The sequence below is a fragment of the Ailuropoda melanoleuca genome, chromosome 1 (assembly GCF_002007445.2).
Source record: "Ailuropoda melanoleuca isolate Jingjing chromosome 1, ASM200744v2, whole genome shotgun sequence".
NCBI lineage: Eukaryota > Metazoa > Chordata > Mammalia > Carnivora > Ursidae > Ailuropoda > Ailuropoda melanoleuca.
In genome coordinates this window covers 135,461,975-135,475,927 of record NC_048218.1, presented here as the reverse complement: position 1 = coordinate 135,475,927, position 13,953 = coordinate 135,461,975, and the positions used below count along the sequence as shown (strand labels likewise).

General features: G+C 33.4%; 1 protein-coding gene across 1 annotated transcript in view; it reads left to right on the top strand.

Annotated features, from left to right (window-relative positions):
* Window positions 1–13,953, top strand: part of SEMA3A (semaphorin 3A) — a 455,650-nt gene that overhangs the window by 46,915 nt on the left and 394,782 nt on the right. Inside the window, exon 2 of the mRNA XM_034667173.1 lies at window positions 6,343–6,376. The gene's annotated coding sequence lies outside the window, so the exon portion shown is untranslated. The remainder of the gene's footprint in view (window positions 1–6,342; window positions 6,377–13,953) is intronic.

The following is a 13,953-nucleotide window of genomic DNA, read 5'->3' as shown; positions in this document are numbered from 1 at the left end:
TACACTGTCACCACTGTGTTATCCTGCTCAGGTCCCTCTTATACAACAGTTTCTGGGGAATACCCCCTTTTCCTTTAGTTTGCTCTATATAGTTGACACATATTTATACTTTCATAATGTTGCTTTATTACATATTTAGAAAGAATAAACTATAATAATAAGGAAACTCCAATCTGTATTAAGCTGAAATAAAAAGGAAGATTTAACAAAATCTTTTATTACAATATACAGAATATGGGTCTTCAAGGACTGAGAAACCTGAATTATTGGTCACCTTGCTGACATACTGTGATCTCTCAAACACTTGACTGTTTCTACGTGGTAGATGACATCTTATTACCTACTACACAAAAGCAGTATTTAGGGAATATATCCCCTGTCCTTATTCAGGTGGCAGGGAGGGGAGCGGGAAATGTTCTTGCTATACAATTATCGGTTTGAAAAGCACGTTTTTCCGGTGGTTTGCTGGCCATCTATGTTGATATACAGAATGAAGTAGCTAACACTTCAAGTTAGTTCCAACATCTTGCTTAGAGAAAAGTTATTTGACCCATTACAGCTCATGAACCAATGTAATTTTAACTATATGACAACCATAATTACTATGGCACACCAATTATAATTATAGGCCTCGTCTTCTATGGATGCCATCATAACACATTAGTATGATGCCTTGAAGTTGTGGAAAAAGGCAATTGAATTGTTCAAGCCTAACATACAGTGTTGTAGGGCTATCTTATTCTGACTATTTTTTATTTTGTTTTATACACACAGACACATCATAAAGTTACCTCTAACACACTATAAACTTCTTGAGTACAGTATTTATATCCACTTCACTTTGGTCTTGCTATTTGATGTCCACAGTAGACAGAAGTCAATACATATTTGTTGACTGCTGGAATAATAGCACTTAACCTCCTTTTGATTAACAAAGAATGCTCCATGGTCTATGGTCTTTGGAAGTCTCTGAAAATATATAATGCTTACATATTTTTTCCAGCCCTTTTCAGGATGGACTGCTTGATTCACAAAAACTTTCTTCCATTATTCATCTGTGTAGGCATCAACATTTATTTCCTTTAATTTCTTAAAATTAGCTTTATAAAAATCAGCTATGGTTAGTAGGGGAGCAGTTAATGCCCATTGGCCTGAGGAAACACCAATAGTAGACTGGAGTATAATTATAGAGAAATTAATTATGAAAATTAGCATCTGAGAACTCCTGATTATGGTACTTTGGTAGATTCATATATTACAGTCCTTTGATATTCTATTTGCTTTTATTCTATCAATCTGATTACTTCACATTTCAAGATACTTTTGTATTGGCATTCCCTCTTTGAAAATACTGTCTATCTGGAATACTTTATTTCGTGTATCATAATGTAACATCCAGTGTAAAGAAAAAACTTTAATGTTTTTCTTTAAAGCAGCTTTCCTCTTTTATTAAGAAAAATCAGAGCTAGAAATAGAAAATTAATGCTATAAAAGCATCAGATTAATTTTGAAATTAAACTTATAAAATTTTTAAATGAAATATGTTCTACTTTAAAAAAGGAAAAATAGTATCCAATCTCAGGAGCATATTACATAAGTCTATCTTAATTATAATATCAGTTTAAGTAATAGACTGCAAACTTGAAAGAAACATGCAAAGGAGAACGGCCAAAGTAGGGAGTTACTTTGAATACTAGCAGTAAAATGTAATTACTAGCTCAAATGACACAAAATCCCACCTACCATTTCTGCTACTTGAGTTCATCCTGTTACCCCTTTTTTATTGCAGCTGGTCTTCCAGGAAAGATACGCCACTTAAGCTTACTTTCCTTTGATTCACCATATATCACTCTTTGTTTGGTCCTTTGGGGAATCACCTCAACCATCCAGAGAGCCTATTGTAAAACCTCTTGTGATCTTTTATTCTGAAGGATGGTAGATAAAAGCACATAGAACCAAAAAGCTGTTTTAGGTGACAGTCACAGGGATTCTGCTCTGTCTGTGTTCCTGCCATGGAATTGAATTACTGGTACTTAACCCAGCATAAATGACAGTTTAAAACTGTTTGGGGAAGCCAGATGAAAAGACTTTTGGATAAATAAACAGTTTCTCTTTCCGAATAAGTAATTTTTCCATTGTTTCCACATACAAACAATTTAATATTTAGCCCCTCAAAAGAACGTAGGATGAAGTGGATAAAGGAAACTATGGCTTAAGCTCAGTCACAGTATGAATGTATTAGTTTTTGCCCCATTTGCACAAGAGAAGCATTCTAAAACAATTTATACTCTGATTACTAAAACACATATCTTGTCACTTCTGTGTTAAAACATTGAATGGCTCCCTTCATTATTAAACTTTGTCCAAACTTACTTACACATCATATAGGAATCTGGCTCCTTTGTCTACTTGGAAAGCTATTCACTGTTCAGTGTGCATTTACAACTATACCTCATCTGTATAATCTGCTCTGACTTCTCCAGGGAGAGGCCATCACTTTCTCCTCTGTGTCATTCTGCAAGTAGTTCTATCAGTTTACTTATTATGATGTATTACAAGTGTTTGCTTATGTGTATTTCTCTCCTGCTCAACTGGAAGCCCTTTGAAGGCAGAGTACTCAGTCTTTGAATCTTTATATCAATGAATGCTGCTTAAATTGAATTTCACCACATTCCCTTCTGTTATTAATTATGGAAGCTGGTTTCATCTATTATTCTATATTGTAGACTAAATTTTTAGGCTGGTTTTACTACTGTTCTATCATCAAATTTAGGTAGGCTTGGCATTCAAGCTCTGCTTTTTAATTTTTTGTAACTTCTTTGTGACATACTCCGTTTTCCTCTACCCATTAGCCTAAGTAAATAAGAAAAAAATGCTTTCTTCATTGAATTCCATTCAAATTCAGTGTTTTCTGACTTTAAAATGAGCTTAAGTTTTATGAAAACAAGTTAAATTTTAAACTTGGCAAATATGACTTCTTAGTTCAAAGAAGAAAACCTTTAAAAGACAGACTCGTAAGACTCCATGAACATCAAACAGGATATAAAACATCATTTGATGACTCAGGTGTCAGTGAATCATAATTATGGAAACTAGATTTCCTCTCAAGTGGTCATGGGCAGAAAAGGAAATTTTAAATACACTTAGTTTTCTTCCACACACAAACTTGAAATCATTAAAAAACATGTATTTTCCCAAAATGTCCTCTAATTAGGGCTGCCCTTCATGTAAAATATTTAGGGCAGCTAGATTGTTAAGAGAAATTATTTCTCTAAATAGCTTTGCCTTGTGCTATTAATGTTAAATTCCATTGTATCATTTGATTCTGGGATAATGATAGTGAATCATATTTGAAATATTTAAGGCTTATAAAGCTTTACACAGCATAGAGATCTTGAAAATATTATAAAACTTGTTTGTTTCTTTGCCAAAACTAAATGTTGACTTTAACGCAGTAAAGCACACATGCATGCATGCACACACACGTACACACACACTCTCTCACCCTCTTCGGTGTATGTGTGGATATGGAAGAAAATATAAAAGTCTTTGAGACAAAGATTTCTATCTTGAACCTGCGTCGTCCTCCAACACCCAGCCTTCCCAGCCAATCCGTTTCTCATGTATCCATCCCATGAACCCTGTTTGTTTAATAAGTCATCAAATACAGGGCCAGATTACTTGTTCCGTAGGAAAGGTTAGAATTCCTTATTTTTCACCTCAATCTGATTGAATAATTATGATCTACCTAATTTGAAAAACACATGCCTAAACTGATCGTTTTTATATATTTATAGGGACAAATGGAATTTGTAATCATTTAAAATTTTGTCCATTCTATAAAATTTTAGTTGTCTTTATTCTTAAACAATCATGGTTGTCTAGAAAAATATACTGTCTGTTCTTTTAGCATTTTATAGGAGTTTCATAGTTCTTATACAAAATGTCTCTTTTTTTTTTAAGATTTTATTTATTTATTTGACAGAGAGAGAGACAGCCAGCGAGAGAGGGAACACAGGCAGGGGGAGTGGGAGAGGAAGAAGCAGGCTCCTGGCAGAGGAGTCTGATGTGGGGCTCGATCCCAGGACTCTGGGATCACTCCCTGAGCCAAAGGCAGACACTAAAGGACTGAGCCACCCAAGCGCCCCTACAAAATGTCTCCTTGTTTGAAAAGTATGTTATTTAGTCAACTATGTTGTTTGAATAATAGATATGTCAGAATTTCCTTTTAATTATTTTAAAGTATAGAAGTATTCAGAAGTATTTACCTGAAAAGGTAGATTACTTCTAGAGAATATTAAGTTTAAATATCAAAAGCTAATACAATGAGTATAATGTTTTAAGCTTCTCTCTACTAATAGTCAAGAAGGAAGTAATGTTAGAGTTCACTAGGAGATATTTAAATTAGATTAATAAGAATCCTATGATTTCATAAGTTACATTTGGAGAGGAAACCCAGTAGAGTTGTGAAAATGTTCTTCTTTTAAATTATAAAAAGAACACACACACACACACACACACACAAATGTGCTTTACAAAATGGCAGGATAGCTGATTGAATATTTAAGTGTGTCTTAATCTTATAACTACATAATTAGTGCACTGTTAGTTTTATTTGCTCATTTCTTAGATGTAATAAAAATTCTATAATGTTGGTTGTGGTTCATTGACCAGATCAATCATAAAATACTTAGTGAAGGCCAATCATGAACCTGATACTTTTCTAGGAACTAAATATACAGTAGTAAACAAAACAAATCAAATGTTTCCTCGCAAAGTGCTTATATTTATTTGCAGAAACAAAGACATTGGACATAGATGGATGTGGATGGATGGATAGATAGATAGATAGACCTACAAATATTTAATCTTCTATGACAAAAAGTAAAGGTACAAGAAAGAAATTCAAGTAGGAAATCTCTGGGGAGGAATATAATTATTTTTTACAATGTGGCTAAAGAACCATTCTTCAGCAAAGTGACCTCCATGAGGTAGGAGACGCAAGCTTACCTTCAGGTAAGCTTTATGCTGAAAGAATAGCAAATACAAAGGCCTCAAGCAGAAATGTGCTTGGAGTTTTCAAGAAACAGCCAAGAAATCAAGGTGGCTGTGGAAGAAGAGGGATAAGAAGTATGGTTGAGGACGTGTCAGAATCCACACAGTGACAAATTCATCTCCAAGTCCAATACCTTTGAGTCTTTCCACAGTACTCATGGCACCGAGACCCCGGCTTCTTTCATGCCGGAGTTATTCGAAAGAGTTTTGTTTTTTACAAATATGTGTTTTATGTTATAATGAATTGAAATGTCACAATGATTACTATAATCTGAAAGGCAGGTTTAATATTTTATTCAGCAGTGTAATACCAGAATCTGTTAAAATAGTTTTCATTAGATGAAATACACATCTTTTCTCAATGAATGAGTGAATAATTCAAATCCCTTCTTATGACAAGAGATAGCATAAAATGGTTAAGAGCCCAGCCTGGGATTTGGACTGACTGGGTTTGAATGCAATCTCTTTAGAGTTATATTTCTCTGCATACATAGAGATTACAATGAATATCCTAAGTTTATAACAGTATAGTTTTCATTGATACCAAACTGGCATGTGAAACTCTGCTACTGTACCGTTCTGCTCCTCTTTTTATGTTGGTGGCATGAACTATAAATTTATATATTGCATGGCCAATCATAGATTTATAATTGTTTTTATGCACTTGACTTTTAAATCATAGAAAAATAAAAAGTGGAGTTACAAATCAAAATTTCAGGGGTGCCTGGGTGGTTCAGTCGTTAAGCATCTGCCTTCGGCTCAGGGCATGATCCTGGAGTCCTGGGATGGAGCCCCACATCAGACTCCTCCGCTGGTATCCTGCTTCTTCCTCTCCCACTCCCGCTGCTTGTGTTCCCTCTCTCGCTGGCTGTCTCTCTGTCAAATAAATAAATAAAATCTTTAAAAAAATAAAAATTTCAATAAATACTGCAATGTTTTTACCTATAAACTAATTTGAATTAAGTTATATTCCTTACATCTAAGTTGATGCCTGGGAATAACTGATTGTTAATACCAGTATAGAGTGAAAAATTGAAAAACTATGCTATTTTTTAAATTAGTAACTTGTTTTTGTAAGCAACATTGTTTAAATGTAAGCAATAAAAATATTTTCCAGGGTATTAAGTTAAATTACTATACAATTAAAATTTTTGAACAAATTTTTATAAGAATAAGTTTATAGTTGAAATAAAATGAAATTTGGTAGTGGAAACATAAACTAGTCATAGAATTTTTGATGGAAGGAAATAAATTTATAACCCATCTGTATCTCTTTATTTTTTTTAGGAACTTTCAAATGAATATTCCTATCTTCTGTCATGTAAGTAAACATCTTATCCAATAATATTTAGCAATTTAAAAATCCAAATGGTTTTCATCACCTTATGAATTCTAGACCAAACAGCATGATAGCTATCTATATTTATAATAAAATTCTAGTTTGTAGTGAGTGTTGCAATGAGTACAGAGCATCTGAAACAGGTCTGAACTGTTTATTTGCAATAAAGCAGAACACTACTAAATCACAATGTAAGTAACATACTTTTTATTCATGGTGGGAGTGGAGTTTCTCTGAGCCAGAATTAAATATCTATATATAAAACAGCCAACTATAAAAGAAATTTAGCACAGAGCCTAAATTTGAGAGTTCTTTAGCCAGTTACAGTAATCAAGCAAATTAGGGTTTTTCAAAGGATCGTGCCTTAAAAATTGCAGGTACCATGGGATCCTTAATGAAAAAGCCAGGAACTGAATTTTATTTCTCCTTGGAACAGAATCTTTCTTCTAATTAGTCTGTTTATATTAGAGCTGTGGCTCAATGTGGATTAAAAATAGATGAACAGCCTCTGCATCATGTTCCCCTGTGAAAGTTTGTCTTTACTCTGAAGCCATTTTTCCAAATATTGTTTTAAATTATACCTGTCCATTTTCAAAGAAAAGGAAAAAAACCTTGAGAACATTGCATTTTTATGAATCTCAAGTTCCTATCATTTCTCCAATCTGGTATCTAACTGAAGGTTATTAGTCTAATTGAGATAGCTTCTGCCTTATTTTAAACCCAAAGTTCCATGTTTGACAAATTTTTTTTCAACTTCAAATCTTCACATTTACAGAGTAAATGCATGTGACTATAACTTCCTTTTGGAAATGCTGATTGGCAAAGGGTAATCACCAACAAAAAGAGCTCATAAATGTCCTGCCAATTAGAAAAGATACCAAAGATTTTTGTAACTCAGTACAAGCAAGTCTAGATTATATGGATGTACTTTTGAGGTCCTGTGGAATTAGGACCACATTATGCTTTAAAGAAATCCTGGGAGTTTAGTTAACCAAATGGACACTACTATTATAATTACTAAAGATTTAAGGTATAAAATGTAGAATATGAAATTAAATTAGATAGTATTTATTGAGTATTAAATATGTGCTAGGTAATTTGGATGCTACATCCCTATCATAGAGGTGAGAAAAGCAAGCACAGCATATATTTACATTGTCTAATGATACCCAGCTTGTAAGTAGCAATTTTGATGTTTAAAAGCTGCTAAAAAAAAAACCTCTCACTTGAGAACTTGAGAGCCTATGCTCCAAATTATACTGCCTTCAATGACTAGAAAACCCAGACACGTATACAAGCAAACTGGATCTCATCTTAAAATTTAAATAAGAAAATGACAAAACAAGCCAAATATTTCATTCTTCATGTCTGCAAATATTTATTTTTTAAAATTCCAACCTACAGAGAAGTTGGAAAATAATCAAAATTAGCACCTATATAGTATATCAAATAGATTTATCGGGTATTAACCATTTTGCCGCATTAGCTTTCTGCCATTGCTGAGCAGCATTTTTCTCTGAAATCATTTGAAAGTAATTGTAGACATTATGAAACACAGTCCTAAAATATCTCAGCATGTATATTCTCAAAGGTAGGATATTTTCCTACTTAAATAGCAATTTTTTTTATCACACCCAAGAACTTTAATTTTTATTTCACAATGTCAAAAAAAAATATGAAACTTGTTAACAGACAAAAAGATTATTGAGTTTACTTTGGTATACTCAGTAGTACAAAATGGTAAATTTTCTATGAACTGACCTATTTTATGCCACCTATGCTTTATAAAATAGAATAGGTTAACTTACAGATTTTTGTCTGTACAGATGCATATGACTTCTGTCTACTGAAAAAGATAACCGTGACACCTATAGTTTATTGCCCTCATTTTGTATCTAATCCAGCAATGTGATCTTAATAATCTTTCATTAATTTGCCTATAGAAACTTAGCTCCTCATATAATCTGTGGTCTAAATTTAAGAGCTTACTGATTCCTTACTAATGGATGAGCTAGATAAAATCTTTGACATATATATTTATTTTATATTTGTGTCATGTTTTTAACTTCTTAAAAATTATACTTCAATAGTAATCTTATCTAACATAAGTCCTTACTCAAATTTCCCCAAGTACTTCGAGAGTATTCTTTATAATTCTTTATTTGTTTGATATTTTGATCCAGGGTTTGGTTAAGTATCCTGTATTATAATTATTTTACATGCCCCTCTAGGTTCCTTTAATGTGAAAGAATAGTCCCTCCATTTCACCTTTTTCTTTTTTTTATGATATTGAACTTTTTTTTTCTTTGAAGTGTGGAAGATAATTATGTTCTAGAATGTCCCACCCAAAAGATTTGTCTGAACGTTTAGTCATGATTAAAATCAGGTTAAACAATTTTGACAAGAATACTGAGAATACTATAGGTGATATTGTGTATTTCCTATTATATGAGACTCACATAATGGCATTTGGCTTTTTTTTTTTTTTTGGAAGTTGCTAAGTTTAATCATGTGGTTAAAATGATTTCCAGGATTTCACTGGGTAGCCATGGTTGATGGTTAACTAGTAACTTGGTTAATGGGATTTCTTCATTGTAAAGTTACATTTTATTGCACATATTTATCAAGCTATCTGTGGGGTGTTATTTTGGGACTATGTAAAGATCCTATTCCCCAACAATACTTTAGCCAATGACTTAGCATGTTCTGATGATTCTTGCTTGGACCAGTTTTTACACTGTTATTTCCAGAACTATTTTATTTTGAAACATCAGTGTGTATGGAGATAGCTCAGGATTGGAATCAAGAGATAAGTGCACAGATGTTCATATATATGTGCATATCTTTCAAGTTTCAAAGAATGGTGAACACTTGATTATAAGCCTATTTTTAAAAATATAAGTGGGTTAAAGTGCAGGGGCTAAGGCAAATATGATTATAAGGCTCAATAAAGTATCATTTGATAAAGCTATTGAGAGTTTATAATGAAGCAGTATGTGTGACCTTAAGCCTAATTTTCCCCATCTGCTATAATTGGAATAATAATAACCTACTTCACAAGACTGTTTTGAGAATTGAGATATTACATGTAAAGCGTGGATCATATTTACTAGCATGTAACAATGATTTTTAAATGCTAGTTATTTTTACTGCATTACAGTGTCCTATCCATCACATGATGTATGTTTAATTTCCTTAAATAACTAATATAAAAGAAAATAATTGATGGAATAAAATCTAGGCTACTTTCAGATCTTTCTTCTCTACATATACTATTTCATTTGATGGATTCGCTTTCTAACATGTGTTCAGTTTCTTACCTTAAATCCTTTGTTCATTTTTTTTTAAATGGCTCACATAAAATCTTTAGAGAAGACTTTCATTCTTAAAAATTTCATTTAGAGACGATGTGGCAGTGACAACATTACACATACAGTTATACATTCTGTGATGTCATAAATGTGGCAGGTATAAACAGTAAGTTCCTAAATGGAAGTCAGTAGTAGTGAGAAAGAAAAGAGTAGTGATTTCAGGGGCACCTGGGTGGCTCAGTTAGTTAAGTGTCCAACTCTTGCTTTCAGCTCAGGTCATGATGCCCATGCGGGTCTCCATGCTCAGCAGGGAATCTGCTTAAGATTCTCTCTCTTCTTCTCCCCCTACCCCTAACGCACTCTCTCGCAAATAAATAAATCTTAAAAAAAAAAAAAAGAGTAGTAATTTCAGGAACATGTATAGAAAATTAAATAAAAGGGAATTATAAAAATATTTCATGTTTGTAAAACATGTTTTTTGTTTGGAGGTTAGAAAAGCAATTTTTTATTCTTTATATGTGTCTTAAAAACAGTGCTCGATAGTCAGAAATAGAAGTTTGCTTTGTGCACTGAAAATATAAGTGCAGTTGCGTGTGTGTGTGTGTGTGTGTGTGTGCCCGCGCGTGTATGTTTGTATGTTGGGAGAAAGCTGTATAACATCTTTATGCGGAATGCTGTTTTTAAATTTAAACAAGCTTCCTTAAACTCCGAATCATTCCTATTTGGAGCACAATAGCCTGAGGAGGTGTCATTGCATGAAGTATCTCAACCATAGGGTTTGCTTCTGTTTATATTTTGAGTTAAAATGGAAGAAGTCATGGAAATAGTTTAGGAACTTTAAAAATCCTTCCTAGAGAAATAAAAAGGCTTGCTTTTAAAATAACTCATCCAGTCTAAACTTTACACCACTTATAGCACAACTACAAAGATTGCTCATCAGGAAAGGATAAAGGGAATATGCTGATGTTTCTTTGTAAATGATCTAGCTCTTGTTTTATTTGCCTCTTACTTTGAACCATTTCTATATCAAAGTCATGTCTAGTAATGAAAGAGCTTTGGGGGGATTTCTGACTGACAGGTACCATTACTAATAAATTGCCTCAGAATGTAAAAATGTGACCCCTCAGGTGGTTCAACCACATTGTTTGCAAACTGTGACTAAGTATCAAATTCCAGCTTTTCTGCTAAGCACTCACCATGGAACAATACAGTTGTACTCTTTAATGCTTTAGCCCTGATTGTGTAGGTCATAATTAGGGATTCAGCAGGGGATGAATGGAGAAGAATGTGGTTGTGCAATTGGCTGTAACCAATCTGACCCTGGTTGATCCCTACTCCTTGAAAACCTGTGACCTCCCATAGCCTCTTGCATGATCCATGCATGTGGTTAGCACTGCCTCCCCACCAACCTTTTTCATCAGTAGGCTTTTCAAGCCATTACTTTGCTTCGTAGCCTTATCGAGGCATATGTTTTGAGTGATCATAAATAGCATCTAGGAGTTCAAAGTTTGCCCAGCACAGTAAGAAGAGTCACATGGGTTTCTTAAGAAAGGTGGTGAGAAATGTTGTCGAACTTTATAGAAATCACGCATTTTAAAATAAGCACATATTTGAATTATGGAAGAACCACAAGAGAATGCAGAAATGGGGAAAGAGATACAAGGTGCCTATTTTATAGAATCTATTGTATTACTAGGATTCAATTTCACAGATTTTACTGAATCCCTCAAGATCCCATTTACAGGTGGTCCATGGCCTTTTGTTGAAAGAAAGAAGAAAACAAACCTGAGTCTAAAATGCTGTCTTAAGAAAGAAATCCAGCTCTTTCTTGTTTGCATAAGAGAAAAAAATTCAGAAAACTTCTCAACATCGATAGGAAAAAAATTATCATTTTTCAATGGAATTTTTACATATCCTTTAAAATCTAAAAAGTTTAATAAATTTGAGCCCATTCACTTTTCCCACCTGTTTTGTTGTTACAGTAGAATCAAGACTATATCATCATACACACATGTGAGTATTTTAAGAAATACTGTTATGTTAGTGGTCTATTTTTTCAAATGGGTTTAATACAAAAGAATGACTTGGCTATACTTCGGAAGCACCATAATGGAAATAACAGAACAGAGAGTCAATTATTCATAGTAATTAGGGAGCAGAGGAGAACTAGCATTCTAGTATCCCTGAAAGATAAATTATTTGACAATAAGATGTCTGATTATATCCCACTCAAGTAACAGTAACAGTGCTCCAGTAACAGTGCTTTCTGCTTTATCCCTTAAATATGTTTAGTTGTTAAAATAGAAGTGCATAAACACAATCACCTTACACTATTATTTTAAAAATCCCAAGAAGGCTCCTACCATTGTTCCCCCTATTCCAGAGATCAAGTATCACATGGGGAAGAAGACTTTCTCTAGACCTCTGTTGATGTTTCTGAGATACAGTAGCTTTCTCTCCTAAACACACTTATACACAGACACACAAATGCACATGCGTACAAACATTTGTTCATATGCTGACTTACTGCAAGTCCATAACCTTCTCTTAAATCTTAAGATTTGGGAGCTATGAAAAGTTATACCCCCTCAAGAAAAGCTAGGAGAAATTCCACCTAATAGTTGCCACTGTGTCAATATAAAGCTATTTTTTTAGGTACAGATATCCTGGGAAAATGGTCAAATGGCTTTTAAGAGACCAAGTGTGAAGAAACAAATACTTTTGAATGCTTTAAAGCCATGGGGTTAAATGCTCCCCCAAGCAATTTGCCATTTCCGTGTTAATTCAGTTTGTAGAAACATATAATTAGAAACTCTAATACCTGCATTTTTCTTCCCTTTATGAGAAAAACATGTGCTAGTGTACAGAGCAATGGATACACTGGGAAGGGAACCTTTTGTAGGGTAGCTTTATATCTCCTGCTGAAAAGCCACAACTACTACATTTCCAGCAGAAAACAAAGCAAAATAACACTTTATTCCTTTATTGGAAACTAGCACCCCTCCTTAAAACTAAAATTGGTGCTTTCATGTAGCATTAGTTATTTTCTTCTTTACAGGTGTTGAACAAAGTAGCCTGGGGAGTATGCAATCTGGGCTGGGAATTAAATCCAGGTTGCTTGCTTAACAGTGTAATACATTACCATATAGGCACTGGTTGGCATTAAAAGAATGCCTTTTATCTTGAAAATTATAAAAGAAAAATGCCCTCTGATGAATAACCACAATCACTGCTTGTAAAGAAAAAATATGGTTTGTATAGTTATATGTATATACACAGACACACACACACATATATATGCATGTATATTAGGGTATAAAAATATGACTCGTTTTTTCCTTTAAATAGCAAACAATCGATCATATAATATAAAAAAGATAACATTAGTTTTATTGTTGTTGATTCTTGTGAAAGGCTAAAGAAATATTTAACAGTTATAGTATTCATTTATTTTGGTTTTCCCAGTTGGGAAAATTGTCTTTAAAATCAGTTTATTATATAATTAATGCTACTCCCTAATACGATCTGTATTTTTCTTTCCAAACATAAAAAAATGAAAAATTTTGAGAGAAAAGTATAATATTTATATTTCTTTAATGATACTAAAACTCCTGTGTTTTACACCTCATAACCAAAGAAACTTGGGATCCAGTGCATGATTCTCTGAGAAATAAAATTCTTAACATAATTATAGTAGTTTCTCTCTAAATTAGTTTCAAAGATACCTGTTTCCACAAACTGTATTCCATTTTATAATTTTTCCCACCTAACTTATTTGGTCCAAGATGTCAGTGATTGAGAAAACATTTCCCTTCTTCTTCTCATTTGGGTACAGTTAAATCAAGCACACACACAAATAGATTTTTTTTCTTTTAATTCAAGAAGAATTTAAACAATAGGTGTTTTCTATCCATGGATAAGTAAATGAGCTTCAGGGAAGAGAACAATCTTCTGACTGTGAATTTCAAGTAAATGCTAAGTTGAATGTTAATAATGCCAAAATTACTATCCCCTCAATCTTTGATTTAAAAACGTTTGGACCTACGATGCTTGGGTGGCACAGTTGGTTACGTGTCTGACTCTTGGTTTCATCTCAGGTTGTGATATCAGGATTGTGAGACCTAGCAGTTGTCAGGTTCTGTGCTCTGCAGGAAGTCTGCTTGAGATTCTCTCTCCCTCTCCCTCTGCCCTTCCCGCTCATGTGCTATCTCTCTGTCTTTCTCTAAAAATAAGTAAATAAATCTTGAA